This window comes from Syngnathus floridae, chromosome 7, assembly GCF_059516105.1.
Source record: "Syngnathus floridae isolate MCC-2025c chromosome 7, RoL_Sflo_1.0, whole genome shotgun sequence".
Taxonomy (NCBI): Eukaryota; Metazoa; Chordata; class Actinopteri; order Syngnathiformes; family Syngnathidae; genus Syngnathus; species Syngnathus floridae.
The window spans coordinates 2,615,444-2,638,970 of record NC_142419.1 but is presented as its reverse complement, the minus strand read 5'-3'; the positions used below and the strand labels follow the sequence as shown (position 1 = coordinate 2,638,970).

The following is a 23,527-nucleotide window of genomic DNA, read 5'->3' as shown; positions in this document are numbered from 1 at the left end:
CCACCCTGGGGAGGTGTTCCGGGCATTTCCCACCGGTAGGAGACCCCGGGGACGACCCAGGACGCGCTGGAGAGACTATGTCTCTCAGCTGGCCTGGGAACACCTTGGGATCCCCCGGGATGAGCTGGATGAAGTGGCTGGGGAGAGGGAAGTCTGGGAGTCCCTCCTAAAGCTGCTGCCCCCGCGACCCGACCCCGGATAAGCGGAAGAAAATGGATGGATGGATGGATTTTCAGTTCACTTTATTAATTGTCAACAGCATAGTCATCCATCCATCCATCCATCCATCCATCCATCCATCCATCCATCCATCCATCCATCCATCCATCCATCCATCCATACATACATCCATACATCCATACATCCATCCATCCATCCATTTTCTGAACCGCTTAGTCCCCACGGGGGTCGCGGGTGTTCTGGAGCCTATCCCAGCCATCATAGGGCAGTTGGCGGAGGACACCCAGCCAATCGCAGGGCACACAGAAACAAACAACCATTTGCACTCGCACTCACGCCTATGGACAATTTGGAGTGCTCAATCAGCCTACCAAGCATGTTTTTTTGGGATGTGGGAGGAAACCGGAGTTCCCAGAGAAAACCCACGCGGGCCCAGAGAGAACATGCAAACTCCACACAGGGAGGGCCGGAGGTGGAATACAGCATAGTCATTTCCAGTCAATATATTTCTTTGTTTAAATAGCTACACATTTACTACTTGAAACATAATACTACAGGTCCAATGAATCCTTGTAGTTACTGCAGGAAATGGGGTCAAAATACAAAAAGTCCTGCCTAGCTACAAAAACAGATATGCTCAAACCTCATTGAATAAAGTACATAAGCAGACAAGTATATTCACATATTAAATAAATAAAAGAAACATTTTAAGCATATAATTATACCTACACACCAAATCAATAAAGAAGACATAACTAGACATTTTTGATAAGTGGTGATGAGAAAGGTTTTTATGACTTTATGAACTGATATATTTCTGAGCACTTTGAAATAACAAATGACTTTTGATATATTGCCTTAATAGCTTAATGACCCTTAAGGAACTGTGTAATGCATGCCTGATGTTTTTTCTCTGAATCATGGGCACAGCCAGAGTCGTCTTGACCGTTCAGTACTTGATTGTATCTTATGTTTTGACGAATGCTAGATGCCAGTTTTTGATTACTACTGAACGCTCTGCACAGAGGGAAATAGTTTGCCTAACAAAGAAAAGATACGGTTGGAAGCATGATTAAACTAAGAATAAGCAAAACATGATGTATCAAAAGAACAGCAATAGATTAATAATGTCACAGCCAAAAGCTAACATAATTTCATACAAAATGACAAAATTAAAAGAATAAGAATGAGGTACGACAGTGTATGTCCAAGATTGGAGAAGAATGTTCACAGGAAGGTCACGTGGAGATAAAACCAGCAGGTGCCAGAAGGAGCCACCCAAAGACTCGGCCAAAGATGATCGGCAAGGCCGAAAGACGGGAGGGAAGACAACAGCCCCCACCCGAGAACTCAGCCAAAGATGATCGCCAAGGCCGAACGGCGGGATGGAAGACAACAGCCCCCCTCCACACACACACACCAACAGCCCCCCACCTACACACCGAATCGCCCATAACCAGCACCACTCCCATGGAAGCAGACTCTCCTTCGAACTTTCCCCACCCCGAAGACTCATCACCCATCAATCTCGGCCCACAATGTGCTACTGAATATAAAACTGATCTATGGCATGATATTTTTGACTATGTGCCAACCCACCAATTGGGACTCACTGGTTTTAACTATTAACATCTGTAATTCTAAAAGTTTATTTTTTTTCGGGCATTTCTTGGCAGTGGTAAATTCCTTTCCTTTGCAAACTGTTATTATGTAGTCTAATCATTTGTGGATTGCGTTTTTGGGGCTGTTCTTGCGATTCTTCTTTTCACCTGTAGTCGGTGCTTCCAGATGGTCCTGCCAACAACAGCAACACTTGCACATCTGCTATGATTAAGTCATTCACAGTATCGGTAATCCCATTAAAATTGTATCATTATTATTCCTAATCCAATTAATACATTATGCACTATCTTCTTATTTCCTCCATCCAATGTCTTCCTCTCCGCCTCTTTCCTCCATCAAAGACAACCTCAACCCGACTAGTCAAGGCAAATGGCCACACCGCACTGAATCTCGAGTCTGTTCAAGGTTATGTATGTCCGTAAGGGAGTTTTTTCTCGCCTCCTTCACCTGGTGTTTGCTTATGTGTGGTTCACTTTTGATGTATAAGAAGCGTGGTTGTAGCTCCATATGTTAAGTGTCTTGAGATAACCTCTCATGTGAATTGGCAGTCTAGATTAAATTTGGCTTGGCTTGATTGACTATATGGCACACGGGCCATTGCTTGCCCACCTCAGCTTTATTGTTATTATTTGTTTACTTGTGTTATTATTTGTTTACTTTTACACTTGCATACATCCAGTATAGTCAAGATTTTAAAAGAATACTAATTTATGATAAATGTAATTTTATAGCATCTCAATGTATTAACATGCATACAATTTCAATCCATCCATCCATCCATCCATCCGTCCATCCGTCCATCCGTCCATCCATCCATCTTCTATACCGCATTTTCTGTTGTAATCGACGAGAGCACCGACATCACAGACGTGGCACAACTGGTCTTATTTATTCGTGGAGTGATGAGACATTGACTGTTACTGAAGGACTTCTTGAGTTGATGCCAATGATGGACACCACAACAGCTGAAGACATGCAGATTTGAAGGGCAAAGTTGCCTCTGTAGGTCTGGACAAATTTTACTACCAGGGTACCCCAAATTAACAGCCCTGGCTGCTAAATGTTTGTATATGTTTGGGACAACCTACTTTTGTGAACAAATTTTCTCAGTAATAAATATCAATAAAACAAAAATGCGTTCAAGGCTCACAAACAAGCACTTAAATGACATTCTGAAAGTGACAGCTAGCCAGGACATGGCACCTGGTATTGATGCACTTGTACAGGCCAAAAGATGCCAAGTATCAGGAACAAAAACAAGTCCAGGCTAGTCTAATGCCTTTAAAATGCTGCCTTAGATACTGTTTGCATTGAAAACATACAGCTCTGTAAAGATGAATCTTTACTGTGGTGATTAAAAAAGCGTGCATTTTAATGTTACTATGTAATGCTTCACTACAAAAACGTATGGTGGATTTCTACTGTTCATGCGACTCCATGAAAGTTCGATATGTATTGTATGTGTATGTGTGTTTCATGTATGAAGTTTCCACATTTACAGGACTTCTTTGCACATTTAATAGCACTCTTCTTAGTTTGTAAGGTGTAGGCAGGGATTAAATTGAGATTTTATATGGACATGTGTAAATGATTTAAAATTATTTTCTTTATAAATCTCGTTCAATCTTTACACATTTAATAGCACTCTTCTTAGTTTGTAAGGTGTGAGCAGGGATTAAATTTTGATTTTATATGGACATCTGTAAATGATTTAAAAAGGATTTTCTCTATAAATCTCGTTCAATCTTAAAGTGCATTACTGTTAATGTTTTAAGTTATGTTAATGTTTTAAGTTATGTTAATGCTAATGTTATGTAATGCTATTAATGTTTTGTAAAAGGAATGTTCATTAAATTTCAACATTTTCCTAATGTTCTTTTGCTTCTTTACACCAAAAAAATAAATAAATAAAAAAGGAAAGACATTACATTTTGGTTATTTATAGCAGAGTATGGTATAATTTTACAGAAATAACCACAACAGGTTACAGAAATAACCCGGATCAATGGTTGTTTAAAACAAAGCAATGCAACCTCTGTTCATTATTTATACAACCTACAGCTGGTTTATGTTTTAATATTTCATATTTAATGGATTTAAATTTGTCGTCTATTTTAGGTCTATATATAGACGTAATTTAGAAGTCTATTTTAGGTCTATATATAGACGTAATTTAGACGTCTATTTTAGGTCTATAAAATAACCTAAAATAGATGTCTATATCAGACTACAGAAATAACCAATTCACCTGCCTTTGCCTTTGATGGCGCCGCTTGAGTGGCAGCCTGTTACAGCAGCTCTGACCTTTCTTCCCTTCTTTTAGTGCTTTTCTTTGTGTTCTAGTGAGTTTTTGTTGTTTTCTCCTTCTTACATTGTTGATTAGGCTAGTGCGCGGCTATTGATGTTCACATTGTAACATTCGTAGTTTGTTCCTTACTGCTTTTGGAACTTTTTGGTGCGGCATCGGGTGATCCATCCATACTCGGCTCTGCTGTCTACATCTGCGATCAGCTGTTAGCCTGGCGCTACACACCCCTTCCCTGCGCGGTGCGGCCGAAGATCTCCAAGGAGATACGGCCACGGAGAAGAGGATGCCGAGCCGGAGTAAAGCGCAGGCAGCGGAAGAGACGGTTTAAGCTTGCCGTCGGTTATCATGGGTGTCAGGTTCAAACTCAGCAAAAGGATCAGCAGACAAAAACCAGTGAGGCAGAATATTGAGTCTTTTCTCGCGAGGAGTGCATCCAGACTTACAGCAATCCAAAATACACTAAAGGTCTTTTGCACCCCCCGCTCTTTTTATTTAGGAATGCCCTACCCACAGTATGAGACTAGCCCCTGAGGTGGGGGGAAAGCTTGGGCTTTGTCTCATAAAAAAAGGAAAGAGATTCTATGTGAAAACAGAAGTTACAGATGAGAACTAAAAAGGGTGCAAGGACAGGAGTCTATGTGAAATAAGAAGTCACAGACAAAACACCATGAGAAAGGAGTGAAAAGACAAAATGCTATGTGAAATACGAAGTCACAGACATAAACAAAACAGTTTGAGCTATCAACAGCTTTCTTGGAGTCCCCGAGGCGTAGAAGGTCAGGAAGCTCCAGACAGCAACGTATGACTGGTGGACATCTGCAAAACGAAACAGCAAGCATACTGTGCAATCATTTTATTAATAAGTACTCATTAGGGAACGCATGATAACATATATATACAATTTACCTATCAATGGGGAACGTGAGACTTCTTCAAAGCAAGATGGAAGAGCTAACAGCGCTAGCCCGGATGCAGAGGGAATATCGCGAATGCAGTCTAATGTGCTTCATGGAGACGTGGCTGAACGGTCTCTCGCCCGACTCACACGTCTCCCTGGACGGATTTCAAGTGGTGCGGGCTGACAGGAGAGCAATGAAGAGCGGTAAGGGGAGAGGAGGGGGACTCGCTGTGTTTGTGAACGATAGATGGTGCCATCCCGGACATGTCAGTCTTAAGGAGCAGCTCTGCTCCAGTGACTTGGAGCTGTTGGTGGTTAGCATGTGACCATACTACCTCCCCGTTATTGCTATAACTGTGTACATCCCTCCCTCGGCTGTCGCTGCTACCGCTACGAACCGGATCCACACTATCGTTCTAAACTTCAAACTCGGCATCCTCAATCCCTCATCCTTATCTGCGGGGACTTCAATCATGCTTCCCTGGCCTCTTCCCTCCCCACCTTTACGCAATATGTCAATTGCCACATCAGAAACAATAGAACTTTCGACCTGTTGTATGCTGATGTCAAGGATGCATACACCTCATCCCCCCTCCCCCCACTTGGCCGCTCGGATCATAACCTCATCCATCTGGTCTCAGACTACACCTCGGTGGTGAAACAGCGTCCACCTGAGAGGAGGGCTGTGATGTTGTGGTGTGAGGAATCTACTGCCAGGCTCAGAGACTGCTTTGAGAATACAGACTGGGAAGCTCTCTGTAGCCCGCATGGCAGTGACATTGACAGCGTGACCTCCTGCATTACGGACTACATTAATTTCTGTATGGAGACCACTGTGCCTTCCAAGTTGGTCCGGTGTTTTCCCAACAACAAACCCTGGGTGTCCTCTGAGATAAAGGCTCTGCTTAATGAGAAGAAGTGTCACGACTCGTCACCGATCGTGTCATATTTTTGTTCGTGTGTCTGTGTGCTCGCCCCTCCCCTCCTGTGTGCCCATGATCAGTGTGATTATTCCCACCTGCCTCTCGTTACCTGTCGTGTATATAAGTCCTGTCTGCCCCTCACTCCCTGTCGGATCGTCAATGTCGTCACGTTTGCTGTCCTTGTGGTTCCTGTCTGTTTCGAGTCTGTTTCTGTTTGCCATCCCTGTCGGTCAGTCTGTCATGTTATTAGTTTGCCAGTTCTCGTCTGTTTCCCTCAATGCCTCGTTCCACTTCCCTTTTCCCTCAATAAACCCTGGTCCAAGCTGCACTTGGTCGTCCTGCTCCATGCTCCACCCCTGAACCTGACAAGAAGAGAACCATTGGTTCGGGGGACGTGGTGGAGCTGTGTAGAGTCCAGAAGGAACTCCGGTTGAAGATCAGGAAGGGGAAATAGAACTACGGGAGGAGGCTAGAGAAGCAAATGGAGCTTAACAACGCCAGGAACATCTGGAGGGGTCTGCAATCCATAAATAAAGGGGCTGATCGGAAACCAGCTCCCCAACCCCCTCTCACCCCCCGAAGACACTCTTCAGTCTTCACTCCACCACCTCAGTCTTCAAAAAAAAACCTCTCCTTTACAGTTACTCAGGTGAGGAGTCACCTCAGAAAGATCAAGGCAGGGAAGGCCCCGGGCCCAGACGGCATCTATCCGAGGCTGCTCAGGGCCAGTGCGGACCAGCTGAGTGGCGTGGTCATGTACCTGTTCAGCCTGAGCCTGGACAAAGTTCCAGCCCTGTGGAAGACCTCCTGCGTGGTCCCCGTACCGAAGGTGCCGAGCCCCAAGGAGCCTAACCACTTCAGGCCTATTGCCTTGACTTCCCACCTGATGAAGACTATGGAGAGGATCATCCTGCGTTCACTGGTGGGAGCGCAGCCGGACCCTGCAGTTTGCTTACGGGCCTGTTGTTGGGGTGGACAATGCAGTGATTTATTTACTGCACAGATCACTGCTTCACCTGGAGGACATCGGGAGCACTGGGATGATCATGTTCTTCATTTTCTCCAGCGCTTTAAACACCATCCAGCCGTCTCAGGGCGACGATGGAGAAGGCGGGTGTGGACCAGCGCCTGGCTGCATGGACAGGACACCAACAGGCTTTATTATCCTTTTTAATTTGGCACTTCTATTTTTGCACTCTTGTACGCTGCTGTGACAAGTAAATTTCCCTGCTGTGGGATGAATGAAGTTCTATCATCATCATCATCATCATCATCATCATCATCATCACATGTACGGATCAATATGCTTGTTAAACCCAAATCTAAACAACTTCTGTACATTATTTATACAACTTACAGCTGGTTGAGACTTTAACATTTCGAAATATGATCATATTTGATGTTTTTAAGTGAGACGTCTATTTTAGGTCCATACCATGATCAATTTTAGACGTCTAAATTAAGTCTATACATAGACCAGACGTCTAATAGACATCTATGGCTGACAGCGCTGGATATCCCCCACACTCATGGTGTCATTTCCAGCCTTAGCTCCGCCTCTGGCGGTCGTTTGTGGTACCCATTTTAGTATAATTAATTCGGGCTTAACTGTTTGGGGTTTGAGTATTGTCCTCCGACACACTTATAGAGCTCCCGTCTACCCCCCAAAAACAGTATCCCTCGTTAATGTTCTCAAATCAAGTTGGACAAAGGTAGATTAATTGGATTCTCTATTCACAATGGACTGAAACGTTTTATCGAGTCTTGGGTCGTGGGGTGCCGATGCTTCGGAGCGTGTATCCAGTAATCCAAAAAGTGTTTAGTGGAGCGCGTATCGAGGCATGTATTATTATGGAGTGGTGACGTCATCGATGACAGACGAGGCTTCGTCTTCTCGATGGGTGCCGTGATTGGCTGACACACAGACGAGGCTTTGTCTGCTTGACGGGTGCCGTGATTGGCTGACATATAAAAGCGGCAACGTGTCCCCTGTCTAGCCCGCGCAATTCGAGTTCCTGTGCGACAGTACCAGATTCTTTGCAAACGAACCGTTTTCATGGAGCCTGCGAGAAAAAGGAAACGTTCCCCAGTGTGGGAACATTTTGATCTCATTTCCCCAAATAAGGTGTTTTGTATGGTGCCCTATTTCATTAAAGTATGTTTTGCATTCAATTCCAAGGTGTCCCTGATGGTCCAGTGATTAGGATGAGGAGATTTCACCACCCGCGGCCTGGGTTCGATTCCTGGTCAGGGAACCATATACAGCCATCAAGGGGCACATGTCAGTCTACTGTAATTTGGCAGAGAATATTGTTTTTGAATAAAAACAAATAACCATCCTCCTTGATTGCACAAGCACTCCTCTTTACTGTTCACAAGCACAATCACAAGTCATCTTCATCCATATGCACATCAGTCCTTCCTTGTTAAAACACAGCAGCCCTTCAAAATAGAATGTGTTCCGTCAACTTTTAGTGTCACGCCTTCTCAGGGCAGCGCGCGTGACCTCTCGGCATGCTGCGCCGCAGCGAGAGGTCGCCGCGGAGAACGCCACACCGAGAGGGCGCCTTGCCGAGAGGGCGTCTCGTCGAGAGGGCGCCTCGTCGAGAGGGCGCCTCGCCGAGAGGGCGCCTCGCCAAGAGGGAGCGCGCGCCAAGAGGGTGCGCGCGCTGCGCCGAGGGGGCGAGCCGAGGGTGCGCCGCGCCGAGAACCCCCCCCCCTATAAGTTGCCCTTTATGTTATAGAGGATTGGTGGAAAAAAAACTGGACAATTTCTATAAAAATAATTTCCAAGTTGAAAAAACAAAAGCATGTTACCACTTCAGTGACACATTTCCTATACAAAAACATTCACAGGCACCACACATTGATCATCTCAGTCAAAACCATATGTAGCCTGCAGATCAAATGGCTTAAACCAGAGCAACTTATCAACTTTCAGCATGGATACGTTTTCAGGATTTCACTGTCTGACATGGAAAGAATGAAAATGCTCTGCAAAACTAAGCGTCACAAAATTGTCTACTACAAGAAAATAGTCTCCGTTGAATGCAACAATGTCTTTTATCTGACTGAATACTGGTAAAGCCTCCTCTATGTTTGAACAAACCCAAAGGCCTGGGCGATACTCTGTCCCAAAACAAGTGATCCAAGATGTCACATCAACTTCACAGTCCAAGTCAACCTGCTGTTCTTTGGCAATTATTTCACCAGTTGCCAAAGCATTTAGCTGAACAGTTTTTACTGTTTACTGGACCACAGTTAATAATTTTAAATGGCATTGATTCCCAGTGGTATGCCACAGCTATCTGATATTTTCTAGCTAGTGTCTTTGTTATGATTTTGAAATGTTTTATTGTGTTCTTGAAAAACCTGTGTTTTGCTTCGAACCTCATTGCCAAACAAGGAACCTGGGGAAAACAGTAAGCACTGTGCTGCATCGCTCAGGATCATGGATCTGTGGTGAATTCTCTTCGATGTTCTACTGGTCTCCAAGATCAAACGGTGGCTAGGTGGCTGGCTCAGGGAAGGAAAACTTCAGTGACACACGGCTGATATGGGAAAGATTTTATTCAACCGATGTCAGAATCGAAGTGTCTCTCTCTAGCCAAAAAAAGAAGTCCCCCTTTCTTCTCCCGCCTTGGGTCTTATACCCCGTGCCCCCCCTTACTCGGACGCACGCACACGAGGGCTGCTGGATGTTCTCTGACCCCCCAGCCTGCCTTGTTGACTCTAACCCAATGGCCGAGTCCTGTATGCTGGTGCCAGGAAGTCTGCCTTCCTGGCCGAGGCCCCATAAAATCCCATGCGCGCGTGACCTGGTCACCTCTAAGTTTGAAATATACATTGCATGAGACCTAAATAAAAATACACTACATATTCCCCTCTACGTGACACTCTAAGTGTCTCAACGACGTTTCGACCAGAAATGACATCGGTAAACATCCAAAAATCTTCCCCAAACATTTTATGGTTTCCATCTACAATTTGGACCTATTTGTCTCATTCTAAATCACGCTCTTAAGGTTACTTTAACTAGGAAAACCTGACCTAAGTTAATATCGAATTTCTCCTTGACAGCAATCTGATGCTTCTCAGGAACCACACATGACCAAGATTGAATTCCCCCAACTCGCTTAACCAATTGACGACGTCTCTCTGAAGTCCGGTCAATCTTCAATTGCTCTTTCCCCGTCCAAATACTATTTTCCACCCCCAAATTCCTTCTTCAGTTTAAAGATGCGTAGCATTCTCAAACAGGTACCACTCACAAGACTGTTGTTCCCTTGATCTGTACATCTATGTATCCATGTCTTATCTTCGACCCACCTCACAGTTCAAATCAGTCATCATTCTGAAACAACGCTCATGTAATCTTTCCAAAATGGTACAACTACTCAAGTCCTTTCAATATTCGCAAACTAATCATTCGAAACTGTATAAATAAACATTTGCCCTGTAATAGCAGCTTTAATGCAGTCACACATTCAGAAATTTCCCCTATTCCTTGTTTCTGGCCCCGTTTTCCTCCGACATTCAATGACCTTCCAAACTTCCATTGTGTATTGTGCCACTGTCCATTCCCTAATCGCTGTATGATTTGTCCTTCGTGCTTTGTCATTGAAAAACCTTAAACCTTATTGTCACTAGAGTGTTACCACGCTTTGCATCCATTCCAGGTTGTTGTCTCCCATTAACTCCCTTTCTTTCAAGATGCTTCCGTCACTGCTTGTCGAATTCTGGCATGTCCTGTTAAAGCTTAAAAAAAACAAGTGAATTTGGAAAAAAAACTTTGAATCTCCATCCATCCATCCATCCATCCATCCATCCATCTTCTTCCGCTTATCCGGGGTCGGGTCGCGGGGGCAGCAGCTTTAGGAGGGACTCCCAGACTTCCCTCTCCCCAGCCACTTCATCCAGCTCATCCCGGGGGATCCCAAGGCGTTCCCAGGCCAGCTGAGAAACATAGTCTCTCCAGCGCGTCCTGGGTCGTCCCCGGGGTCTCCTACCGGTGGGACATGCCCGGAACACCTCCCCAGGGAGGCGTCCAGGAGGCATCCTGATAAGATGCCCGAGCCACCTCATCTGGCTCCTCTCAACGTGGAGGAGTAGCGACTCTACTCCGAGTCTCTCCCGGATGACCGAGCTTCTCACCCTATCTCTAAGGGAGAGCCCGGACATCCTGCGGAGAAAACTCATTTCGGCCGCTTGTATCCGAGATCTCGTTCTTTCGGTCACGACCCATAGCTCGTGACCATAGGTGAGGGTAGGAGCGTAAATCGACCGGTAAATTGAGAGCTTTGCCTTTTGGCTCAGCTCTCTCTTCACCACAACGGACCGGTACAGGGTCCGCATTACTGCCGACGCTGCACCGATCCGCCTGTCGATCTCACGCTCCATCCTCCCCTCACTCGTGAACAAGACTCCAAGATACTTGAACTCCTCCACTTGGGGCAGGATCTCATCCCCGATCCGGAGAGGGCATTCCACCCTTTTCCGATCGAGGACCATGGACTCGGATTTGGAGGTGCTGACCCTCATCCCGACCGCTTCACACTCGGCTGCGAATCGTTCCAGCGAGAGCTGGAGATCACGGCCTGAAGAAGCCAACAGCACCACATCATCTGCAAAAAGCAGAGACGCGATGCTGAGGTCCCCAAACCGGACCCCCTCAACGCCTCGGCTGCGCCTAGAAATTCTGTCCATAAAAATTATGAACAGAATCGGTGACAAAGGGCAGCCTTGGCGGAGTCCAACCCTCACTGGGAACAAATCCGTCTTACTGCCGGAAACCAGACTCTGGCATTGGTGATACAGGGACCGAACCGCCCTTATCAGTTGGCTCGGCACCCCGTACTCCCGAAGCACCCTCCACAGAACCTCCCGAGGGACACGGTCGAACGCCTTCTCCAAGTCCACAAAACACATGTGGACTGGTTGGGCGAACTCCCATGCACCCTCGAGGATCCTGCCGAGGGTGTAGAGCTGGTCCACTGTTCCACGGCCAGGACGAAAGCCACACTGCTCCTCCTGAATCCGAGGTTCGACCTCCCGACGGACCCTCCTCTCCAGCACCCCTGAATAGACCTTACCAGGGAGGCTGAGGAGTGTGATTCCCCTGTAATTGGAACACACCCTCCGGTCCCCCTTCTTAAACTTTGAATCTCACAATCAAAAATTGAAATCTACTCACCCATTTCTATTTTACCACTCCCCCCTTTGACACATTCACCCAATGTGTCATTACGTATCAAAAGGAACCTGCAAATTGCCCCCCCTCATCACCACACTCATCGTAGCCAGGCCCGCGGAACCTCTAACTCCCATCTGGGCCCCGGGACAGTCACCCCAAGTCCCTGAAAATTGACTGTCCACTACACACTCGGCAACACAAACAAAAATCATCGCACTCCTGTCCGTGAGCATATAGCCCTGCTGACAGCGGACATTTGTACACACAAAAACTACACAGACATAGTATCAAAATAAAAACAGTCATAAAATGAATCCTGCCGCCTGCGGATCATGTCCTGAAAACCATGTCATCAACAAATTCATCAAAAAAACAAAAGGGTAAGGGTTAACATATTCTCGTAAAATCAACACAAACTTTCCACGAACGCAATCGACAACCTGCAAAAACGAAAACAAGTTACCCAAACAACGCGCAATTCGCTCCTTGGCGCCAGCTCCTTTTGATGCTGCAAAAAATCAAGTCACGCAGAAAAACAAAGCAGAGCGTGTTGTTGTCGCAAGCAAGCTCAAGCGTCAAACATTTGGTCACTGTCCACCTAGTCCGTCACCCCGTTGGGTGAGCCCAAAGTCATCACACGTCAAATCATCCAAAGTCTTGATGTTCTATGCTAGTTCTGTCTTCTCTGACCATATCACTGAAATGGGCCTTCTCCATTGAGCCATTTTGTTGTCGATGGTGCCCCTGATTGATCATTGAACCATGGTTCCGGTCAGAACTCATCACTTACAATTTCCACTCCCTCCAATCTGTACCACCCCTTCAGGTGAGAGGAATTTTATCCTCAATTGTGATCACATCATCCCAACTTCAGATCTCTCTGGCCAATCATACTGCGCACACACAGTTATAGACGATCACACGTGCATGCACCCATCCACACACTCACAGACACACTCATTCATCACTATCACTCAGCACTCATCCCACACTAAGCAAAGTTAGTATGTCAGTGAGCAGGCAAACATTGACTCCTAAACGTAACTCTTCTCATTTGGACATACTCGTCAACCAGACCTATTGTAAAATCTCCAATTAAATTTACCATAAACTCGCCAATCAGATTCATCGCAAATTGTCATATATGTCTATCTGAGAGGCTAACTGTGGGGCCCGCGTTTTGGGGGAGCCTCCATAACCTCAGATTGCTCCTACAAACTCGATCCCTATTACTTATCCTAATTAAAATGTAAGAAAGAGTAGTCAAACCACTCCCTCTGACCTCTTACTTCATCCTTTGGCTCCCCCCTGTTTCCTGTTGTCTAGCTCAAATGTGTTTCTCAGTCTGCTTCTCTTTATTGCCCCTCTTGGCGAGTCTCACTCCCCCCCTTTTTTTCCCTAAAAATCCTGCCTGTCACACAATCCAGCACCTCTCCCTGCTCCCTTACATCATCGCCTATTACCATTCCTTTCATCCACTCACTCGCGCGGTCTGCCCCCCTCTGCAAAGCTGCAGCTCCACACAGGAAACGCCAAGCCCTCTCCCTCGAATGAGCAGTTTTTAATGTAATTTACGTAATTGCTGTCCAGATCTTGTATCCTCAATCTCCCTTGCTGTCAATCCCTGTTAAAATGCCAAAATATCCCCATTCCCACTCGCTCTAATCCAGGGGTGGGCAATTAATTTTTACAAGGGGCCAATGAAAGACCTGAGTTGTGTCAGACGGCCACACCTACGATAACTTAAACCTGCTCAATTTTCTTCCATTGTAAAATGCACTAAATTATTTATTTTAAGTAGTTGGTACTGGTAATTAGAAGAATACAATTATTCTGTTTATATTTATATTAAGCTATGTGAAATTGTGGTGTAAAGGTCAAATAAAAAAACAATTATTAAGCAGTACAATTTATTCTTAACTTCTTTAACTTTTCCTCAAATGACAACGCCGCTCCATCTCTGGGTGTGAAGTTTGATAAAAAGTCCTTGTTGGGCTTGCAGTTTTGCTAGCAATGCATCAGCCTCTGATGCGCGCTGTTTATCAGTATTTTTTCTCATGCTTGGTCGTGTAGTGGCGACTCAAATTATATTCTTTAAACACAGCGACCTGTGTACCAAAAATCAGGCACATGGCTTTACCTTTCATTTCTGTACAGAAATACTTGGCAGTCCATGTCTTGTTGAAAACACGGCGCTCCTTGTCAACTTTTCTTTTCTGAGGGTCAGCACACGTTTCTCGGGCAGCATTACTTCGCACTGTTCACCTTCACGCACAGCTCACATACACGTACGCTACACGGAAGTGCGACAGTTGTATTGTACCCACGACACTATTTTTCTTTTTTTTTAATTACGATTGGCCTCATGCGGCCCGGACAGGGACGCATAAAGGGCCGGATGTGGCCCGCGGGCCGTAATTTGCCCAGGTTTGCTCTAATCCTATCTTTAGGATAAGGTTTGCCCTTATCAAACCTCCGAAAATCTACATCCACCTGTTATCTTCACATCAACCTCTTAGTACTTCTTTTGATAGAATCTCCTATTGGTAACTCTATAGCGGACTGTTTAGCATATAATCCCTTACTCAGCTCTCTTGCTTCTACTTTGCCATGTCAGTGCAGTCGCAGTTGAGCCCTATTGCAGGTATCTTGTTAACTGTCGCCTTGTGTGACTCCTATGCATGATTGTGTGAAAGTCAAAAATTCCTATGGCCGTTCCGTCTTGAATATGTCCAACTACCTGACCACCCAAGCTCCACTGTGGTGCAACAAACTTCTATCGTATTGAGTAGGTACATTGAGCGACCTATCTTCCTCTTGACTGAATTCACTTTAGTCCAAAGGTCCTATTCTAAAATTTATATAACCCGACTTCTACTTCTTAAGCCTGACAAGGTAAAATATCAGATCTCGCTCTTGTTTCCTGCTGTTTTATCTGTTTTATCCAAATCTGTTCAATCTCTGATTATGATGCTTTTCTCTGTAGCTCTCACATTATTCAATTTTTTATCAAATCTCCTCAGTTATGTCAAACTCAGTGCACAAGGAAGCTCCCGTCCATTTTGACCCAAGCTCCACCAAGTTTGGTAACGCTTTAGCAAGGAGTGCGATTTGGTTGTCGGACACTTCATGTGTCATGTGTCTTTTGCAGCACCTCACCCTCTCAAGTTGGTGTTCTTTTGTTGTTGCTTCAGAGCCAACCCATCTATCACTCTCGAATGAGTCCATTTTTTTTTAATGAGTCCATTTTCAGCATTGTGAGTTACTCCGCTTCTCAATGTCTTTTCTCGTCTACGAGGATGTCATCCTTCCTCCGGAGAGTCGCTTGCCCCCTCCAAGCACAAAAACAGTCTTTCTTTGTTCTTACCAAAGGTCAAAGGTGCCTCAAAGCCAGGCACCGTTTTGTAGTCGTCTACGGCAGCAGGCGGCGTCTCGGGATTGAGTTTCAGGGATCCTGGCACTGAGAGTGACAGACTGGGACATCAAACTTGTAAGAGTATCTCCAAATATAGCTGCTGCCATCAATTCACTAATAACGTTTGTTTATCAAACTTCAACTTCTTCTTGTAACAGCCATCTCGTTTTTATATTGTAAGTCCTGCAAACTCATCCTGTTTTTGAGAGACATTTCGTCTGTTGTTTTCTTATTTTCAATTCTAATCCCTTCCTTCTTGTAATTATTTGAGTTGGAACCGCTGAGACCACTCCTTGCTCCATGTGCATACCACATCCCCCCAGGTGACTTACTCCAAGCTCCCCTCGTTCCACACCTCACTTAGATCCCTCATCCTTCTGTCTTTCCCACTTCAAGCCTTCAATTTTGGATACAGATTCCAACTATTGTGTGAAGATGTAATGTAATTTAATGAGATGTAGGTTGTGTCTTCAGTATCAGTATTCAAAATTAACTCATCAAGTGTCTGCGTTCCAAATCTAGCCCTGATCTACGTCTCGACCCCTCAAACATAATTACCTGTGTCATGCTTGCTCAAAAATGTGACTTAGAATATGGTGTTGTGAATTTCCAATCTCCCCGATCCATTAGATCCCGCTTCTCAGCTGTTTTTTCTCATGCTCCTGTTAGCCCGCAATTGTCCAAATCAAAAATGTTAATTTCTTTTAAATGTCTTTCTTTTGAACCTCTAAATCTCTCGTGTTGCTAACCTATCTACACCAGGAAACAAATTAAAGGGCATTAAAAAAGGACCAACTCAGCAATATCTCCTCATTGAACTCTCCTCCGCTTTTTTCTCTATGTAATGCATTGTTGACCACAAACTATTGACCTACTGTAACCCCTAATTTAATCCCAATCAACAAATACTCCTTCCTTCTCACTTATTTTGTCTTAATCAATTACTAACTGGTTTAATTTCTTTAACGCGTCTGTCTCTATGTCTATTTGAGTATTGGAACTCTTCTACAAATGTAATGCCTCATCTCCATATCAGTTGCCAGATGGCCTAGCGGGGTGCTGACCGCTCCCGACAGGGTCCCTCATTAATTACGAGTGACCCCCCTTTCTTCACTTCCTTCCTCTATCTCATGCCACAAAGGACTCTGTCCCAGGCCGCCTTTGTGGCTTCCTGCCGTAAATTATTGATGTCGCGGCTTAACTTTCTACTTAAGACACACACAAATACACATATATCAGTATTGTAACGGTTAGTGCAAGCATGCCCCTCTCCCACTTATTGGCAAACTGTTAACCATTAGTACTTTTGCTGTTTCAAAAATACCCATTCAATGTGGTTCATGCATTATTTGCCCAGCAGCATTTGGTCATCCACCATTTGTGTTAGTTTCACATGATTTCGACCTATTCCGGGGGACCCGGCCCCGCCTCTCTCCACTCCTCAGTGCGTATCCCCAAGGCGGGCAGCCTGAACGAACGCAGGGGGGCCTGGCTCATCAATGTTGACTACGCGGGCTGGCCAGACCCACGCTATCATTCCGCCGGCCCCCTCCCGCGCGCACCCAGCACCCTTGTCCCACAGACACGCACCTTCGAGCGAGCGTGGGCTCCCTACTCTCTCCCCTCACCGCTCAAAAATTCTCCACTTCCACCTTATTACACACACACACACACACACACACACACACACACACACACACACACACACACACACACACGCACACGCACACGCACACAAACACACACACACACACACGCCAACGCACACACACACGCCACACGCAAACGCACAAGCACACACACACGCACAAGCTCACATACATGGGGATCCCCTGAGCACACACAACAGAACGACACCAGACTGACATACATATCTCACAGAGATTAGCACAAACACATTGGGAACAGCACAAAAAGGGATCCAAATCTGACCCCTGTTTAAATTCTTTCCAACCGCTTTTATGTGATTTGGTTATTATAGCGGCTGTTTCCCGTGCGCAGGCGCACTCACAAACATGCCCTGTGCACACCTTGTCTTTGTTTCTCTAAAAGCGCTTTGTTTTCCCCCTTATACTGCAGATTTCTAACTTACTACTTTTACTACTTTTCTTACATGGTATACCAATATTAAACCCCCTGAGGCCTCTTTTTCACATTTTCCAATTTCTACCGGCTGCACACTTCTCCTATCTGCCAATTGCGGTCTGCTGTAAGCCGTAAATTTCATCAGACTTTGACAGGCGTGTATGCTATCACAGTGCGGCTCGACAATCGGGATCGAACCATGTCAACCTGGGCACGACCGCAGCGCACCAGTTCACCCCGGTAAGTTGCCCAAAGAGTATCTCTAAGAGGCCAACGCACCAGCTGTCCGCCGGGGGAACTCCGCAACCCACACACACTCCTAATCTGATCAGTGCCCAAATAACGTGGTCTACGCGCTTCATTCTCTTCGGCACTCTTGGTCCCAGACCTGGCCGGTATTTCTCCCACATTCATTCACACAGCTACGGATGCCAAGGCTGCGCACTTCTCCTATTTGCCAAATGCGGTCTGCAGCAAGCCTCCCTTTTTTGTGCAACCTTGACAGAGACAAATGCCGCCACTGAACGTCTCAACAATCGCACTCGGCCCGTACGACCATTGGGTGCGATCTCAATATCCCAGCACGTCCCGGAACTTTTGCCTCCAGTGGCTAGGTGGCGCACGTCTCTTGTTGCAAGCAGTGTTCAATTGTATCTGTGCTTCCGCCCCATTCACACAACTAAAATTTACATCCTCATCCGGATCTGTCGCCAAAATATAGTCCACGTTTTATGGGACTTTTCTATTATTATTCTTTCGTGACAGTCGATCAGAGATGTCCCAGACACCCTATCCTGTTTCACGTGCTCCCTCTCTTGGGGCATTTCTTCTTTCTCATTCATCATTCACACCAGACATGTCACTCACACTGTTCACGTTGGTCCGATGTCAGAATTGAAGTGTCTCTCTCTAGCCAAAAAAATAAGTCCCCCTTTCTTCTCCCGCCTTGGGTCTTATACCCCGTGCCCCCCCTTACTCGGGCGCACGCACACGAGGGCTGCTGGATGTCCTCTGACCCCCGAGCCTGCCTTGTTGATTCTAACCAAATGGCTGATTCCTGTATCCTGGTGCCAGGAAGTCTGCCTTCCTGGCCCAGACCCCATAAAATCCCATGTGTGCGTGACCTAGTCACCTATAAGCTTAGAAATGAAATATACATTGCATGAGACATAAATAAAAATACACTACAGATCAACTTTCGTCTGTGTTGGAAAGTTGCTCTTAAACACCTAGTTAAAGGAACTATAAGATGGGAAAAGGCATCAAAACAGCAAATGTGTATCTTTTTTAGTGGGTAAGGGTTCCGAGAGGGTGCACGCCAAGAGGGCGCCGCACTGCGCCGTGATGGCGAGCCGAGGGTGCGTTGCGCTGAGAGGGCGCTGCGCGGAGAGAGCGCTGCACGGAGAGGGTGCTGCGCCGAGAGGGCACTGCACCGAGAGGGAGCGCGCGCTGCTGCGAGCGCTGCTGCGAGCGCTGCTGCGAGCGCTGCTGCGAGCGCTGCTGCGAGCGCTGCTGCGAGCGCTGCTGCGAGCGCTGCTGCGAGCGCTGCTGCGAGCGCCCTCTTGGCGCAGTGGGGTGCCCTCTCAGCGCAGCGCCCTCTCGGCGTGCACCCTCTCGGCATCCTCAATCCACGGCGCCCTCTCGGCGCAACGCAGCGCCCTCTCAGCGCGACGCACCCTCGGTCCGCCCTCTTGGCGCAGCGCGCAAAGCGCACGCACTGCGTGCGCCCTCTCAGCCAGCGCGCGCCCTCTCGGCGCCGAGTGGGCGCCGCGCCGAGAGAGCGCTGTGTCAAACGCACCTCTTTTATTAAAGTGCCCCCAGCTTCCCGGTAACGCGTTTGTCTTGGCCGGGGTTTGGAGATTCGTCCGTAATCTAACCACCCGATTTAAATCAACTCTACCGGAACCAATCTAATTTCTTTACGACGCCAATCCCTCTCAAGTCACCCGAAGCTCGAGCCGAGTAACTCAATTCGAGGCAAGACTTCGAAGTGACCGCATCGTATTGATGGCTCCCCGTTTTGCTATTTGAAGCTTTTATTATGTTACTGATATTTTTAGATGTCTTTGTTAAGACCTCAGGGGGTTCGTTTGTATACCGCACCCTAGCAGTAGTTTTGCCGAAGTAACTGTTGATATGGGTCCGTTCTACTTGGTCGCTCAAGTAGCGAGCCGACTACTTTTTTTATTCGAAAGAGAATCGAATTTATAAAAGTGTGACAATAATAGCATTTGAGAAGAAAGTTAATGCACTTTACATTATTAATTCTAACTTCTTATACGTATATCCAACACTTAACTGTCGGAGTGCTTCAACCCACTCGATTGCTTTAAAAAGATTAATAACTCTCTTAAAACGAATCAAAATGTCCTACTCTAATTAGATTTGCCCTGTAATTAATTTGGAAGGCAAGTCTATTTTTCGATCGTGTCCTATTTAACTTTTGACGCGGCCCGACAAAATTAGAAACGGGCCTGCGCCCGACGGACAATCGAAGTACTTTTATCCTTCACCAACTCAAATAATCTGATTTAACCACCGTTGTTATTTTATTCAGAGGAAGTAAATTTTCAAACGGATTAACATTTAACGAAATTCACTCTTCCCTTAAATAATTACGAAGGCTATTTAATTCTCTAAAATGTTCGGAGTTACTTTTTACACGGCCCGTCAGAAAGGGAAACGGGCCTGCGCCCTTCAAAGAATTAAATTACTTTCAATTCTACACCAATACAATAATTCGATTTAAACACCTTCGTGAATTTATTCAGGGGAAGTAAACTTTCAGACGGATTGAAATTCACTCGTACCTCAAATAACTACGAAGGTTATTTAATTCTCTAAAATTGTCCGATGTTACTTTTGACGCGGCCCGTCAGAAAGGGAAAGGGGCCTGTGCCCTTCAAAGAATTAATTTACTTTCAATTCTACACCAATACAATAATTCGATTTAAACACCTTCGTTAATTTATTCAGACGAAGTAAACTTTCAAACGGATTGAAATTCACTCGTACCTCAAATAACTACGAAGGTTATTTAATTCTTTAAAATTGTCCGATGTTACTTTTATTTATTATGGTCCTATGTTATACCATAATAACCACCCGTACATCAATCAAATTGTCAGATCAACCCCAAACAATCGATTGCACATTCCGTACAGATTGGCGCACAACGAAGTAGATGAATATACAAGACACATTTATTGAAGAAACATGAAATAGAATTACAAATCTCAATTATTCCAAAAACCGAACAACTTCACTCACTGATACCCGTGCTAATAAAATCATTCAATCCCAGAGCAATTCGATTGCAAAACACAGTTCATGAAAGAGGGAAAAAGTAGATACCAGCTGGGTGCTATTTTTGGTGGAAGCAAAGTCGAGTGATCAGTTCGATCTTACTTCTAAAATCCAAATTAGAGAAACAGGTTGGCCTCGAGAGGACCGACGACCCGATGGCTGTTCCCCCCCTCGCGTAAATACAGAAAAGTCGTTCCACTCACCTAGTTCCTCATGCAAAGTTGTCTCGTACAATTCTTTTGAGTAAATCCAAGTTAATCCAAGCAAACGATCCTGCATCTCACACAAAGATCCCAGGACTTTGGAAAAATCTTGAAACTCCTTCAGGCTTCTTCACGTATGAGCGCTCTTTGGGGGAAAAAACCCCGTAGCTGCCCCTGCAGCTCTATTTATAGACTTCTCTGCCGCCCCCCCCCCCCCCCGCTTTCTTTCTTCTGGTACCTATACCCTTCCCATAGGGTAAGATTGCCCAGTTTCCCACGCTCGTACACCTGTTGCTCTACAGCAGCTGCTTCCGCCCTTATTACGACCACGCATTACTTTCCACCCAATGTACAGCTAGCCCCTGGTAAAACCTTCCACTTCCTCTTTTCTTCACTTCCTGTTTCATGAGAATAACTCTTTAAAGTTACACTTCAATCAACTCTGAAATTGAAAATCCAAACCTTTGATCTATTTCTTTAAACAATTTATAACACGCCACTATTCTCGTAGTGGCGGGCACCTTGATCAAATTGACTGATAATATTGCTTAAGCTGTTACAGAATACATTTTAGCCAAGCAAAGGAATCAAAAAGTAAAAATCACATTTGTGCTTCTCCAAACAATTTATAACACGCCGCTATTCTCACAGTAGCGGGTCCCTTGATCAAATTGACTGATCATATTGCTTAAGCCAGTGTTTCCCAACCACTGTGCCGCGCAACACTGGTGTGCCGTGAGAGACGTTCAGCTGTGCCGTGGGATTGTCCAATATTAATTACGGAGCGCATTGTAAACAGGATCGCCAAACCACTGGTCAGTTCGCGCAAGGCCTGGTCAGCCACTTGCTAATCGTGCATGCGTGGAGAATCGGAGAATCTTGAGATTTCATATTGTGTCGGTCTGATTGTATTGCATCGGCACATATTCAGTTTATGTGTGTGTTGCTGTGTGCTTTTGCTAACAGTGACAGACACTATGACGGTTGTGGTGCGTTTGTGGTCCAATGGAAATCAGAGCATGAGGTTCAACCGGAGAACCTGGATTGGTTATTTTTCACATACATAAAATAAACAGTCAAGTCGAGACACCTCGATTGTGATAGCCACTCAGCTGCTGTCAGAACAGCAGAGCGTCTTTAAAAGTGACTTTGTTCTTATTGTTGCAATATTTATTGACCTAGTCTAAAACAGTAAACAAAATCACGTTGATTCTTCTATTTTAATCACAATCACTTTAAATAGTTTATTTCTTACACCGTCTAAAACCTTTTTAAAATAGTGTCACTTTTATTTAAAAAAAGGAATACAATTTAAAGAATATTTAGTATTTATTTCTATTAAATTATTCGACTCTCCATACATATATAGGAATAGGACTTTACGTCTTTCATTGTAATATAACTAATTTTAATATAAGAATTTAACAGATTTTTGTTGGCGGTGTGCCACGGGATTTTTTTCAAATGAAAAGGTGTGCCGTGAATGAAAAAAGGTTGGGAAACACTGGCTTAAGCTGTTACAGAATACATTTTAGCCAAGCAAAGAAATCAAAAAGTAAAAATCACATTTGTGCTTCCATGCGTGACCCACAATCCGACACCGTGTTCCTGTTTTATTCCTATTTTTACTCGTTTAGTTTATTTTGGCCCTTTTTGGTCTCATGTTTCGGTTTGGCGCCATCTCTTGGACAAATTTGGAATTTCAGCTCTGCCAATTTACTCAGTAATCCTTAATTCCAATTTTGTACCATCGGCTACTAAAATTTGGATTTTCAGCTTCCAATATGGAATTCCATATTCACCATTTGCACCATCTCTTCTCCCTTCCCCATGTTACATGACAGCTGCGAACAACCTTCTGCACTCGCACTCACACCTAGGGGCAATTTGAAGTGCTCAATTGGCCTACCAAGCATGTTTCTGGGATGTGGAAGGAAACCGGAGTGCCCGGAGAAAACCCACGCGGGCACGGGGAGAACATGCAAACTCCACACTGGTGAGAGTTGTGAAGATGGAGAAACAGCAATGTGTTAATTCTGTTAGCTTAGATAAACTCATACTTTTTCATGGTCATATATGTGTAAATCCTCTCATTGTTTCTCATTGTTGTGTATAAACATGACTACTCAGTCGAGGGCACAGATACAGCACACAAAACTGTGCAACCTTCCAATACACAAGGGTGCAAACGAGACACAAACACAAACACCTACACACACACACACACACACACACACACACGAACGCGCACTCACACGCACACGCACACACACACACACACACAAACAAACAATTCCCAATGCAGCTATACAATGTTGACATTATTCTCCAAATCTGCATTGAAATTATAATGACTTTGTTTTTCAGGATCGAGCTTATTGTCGATTTTGCCA

General features: G+C 45.2%; 1 long non-coding RNA gene across 4 annotated transcripts in view; it reads right to left on the bottom strand.

Moving 5' to 3' along the window:
• Positions 1 to 4,517: 4,517 nt before the first annotated feature.
• Positions 4,518 to 23,527, bottom strand: part of LOC148394806 (uncharacterized) — a 42,544-nt gene continuing 23,534 nt past the window's right edge. Inside the window, exons 3-5 of one of the 4 annotated variants that reach the window (XR_015859307.1) lie at positions 6,693 to 7,064; positions 5,018 to 5,189; positions 4,518 to 4,927 (exon numbers count right to left, since the gene is read on the bottom strand). This is a non-coding gene — a long non-coding RNA (uncharacterized LOC148394806). Of the gene's footprint in view, positions 4,952 to 5,017; positions 7,065 to 23,527 lie in introns of all 4 variants that reach the window. The other 3 variants (XR_015859306.1, XR_015859308.1, XR_015859305.1) reach the window with 3 other exon arrangements.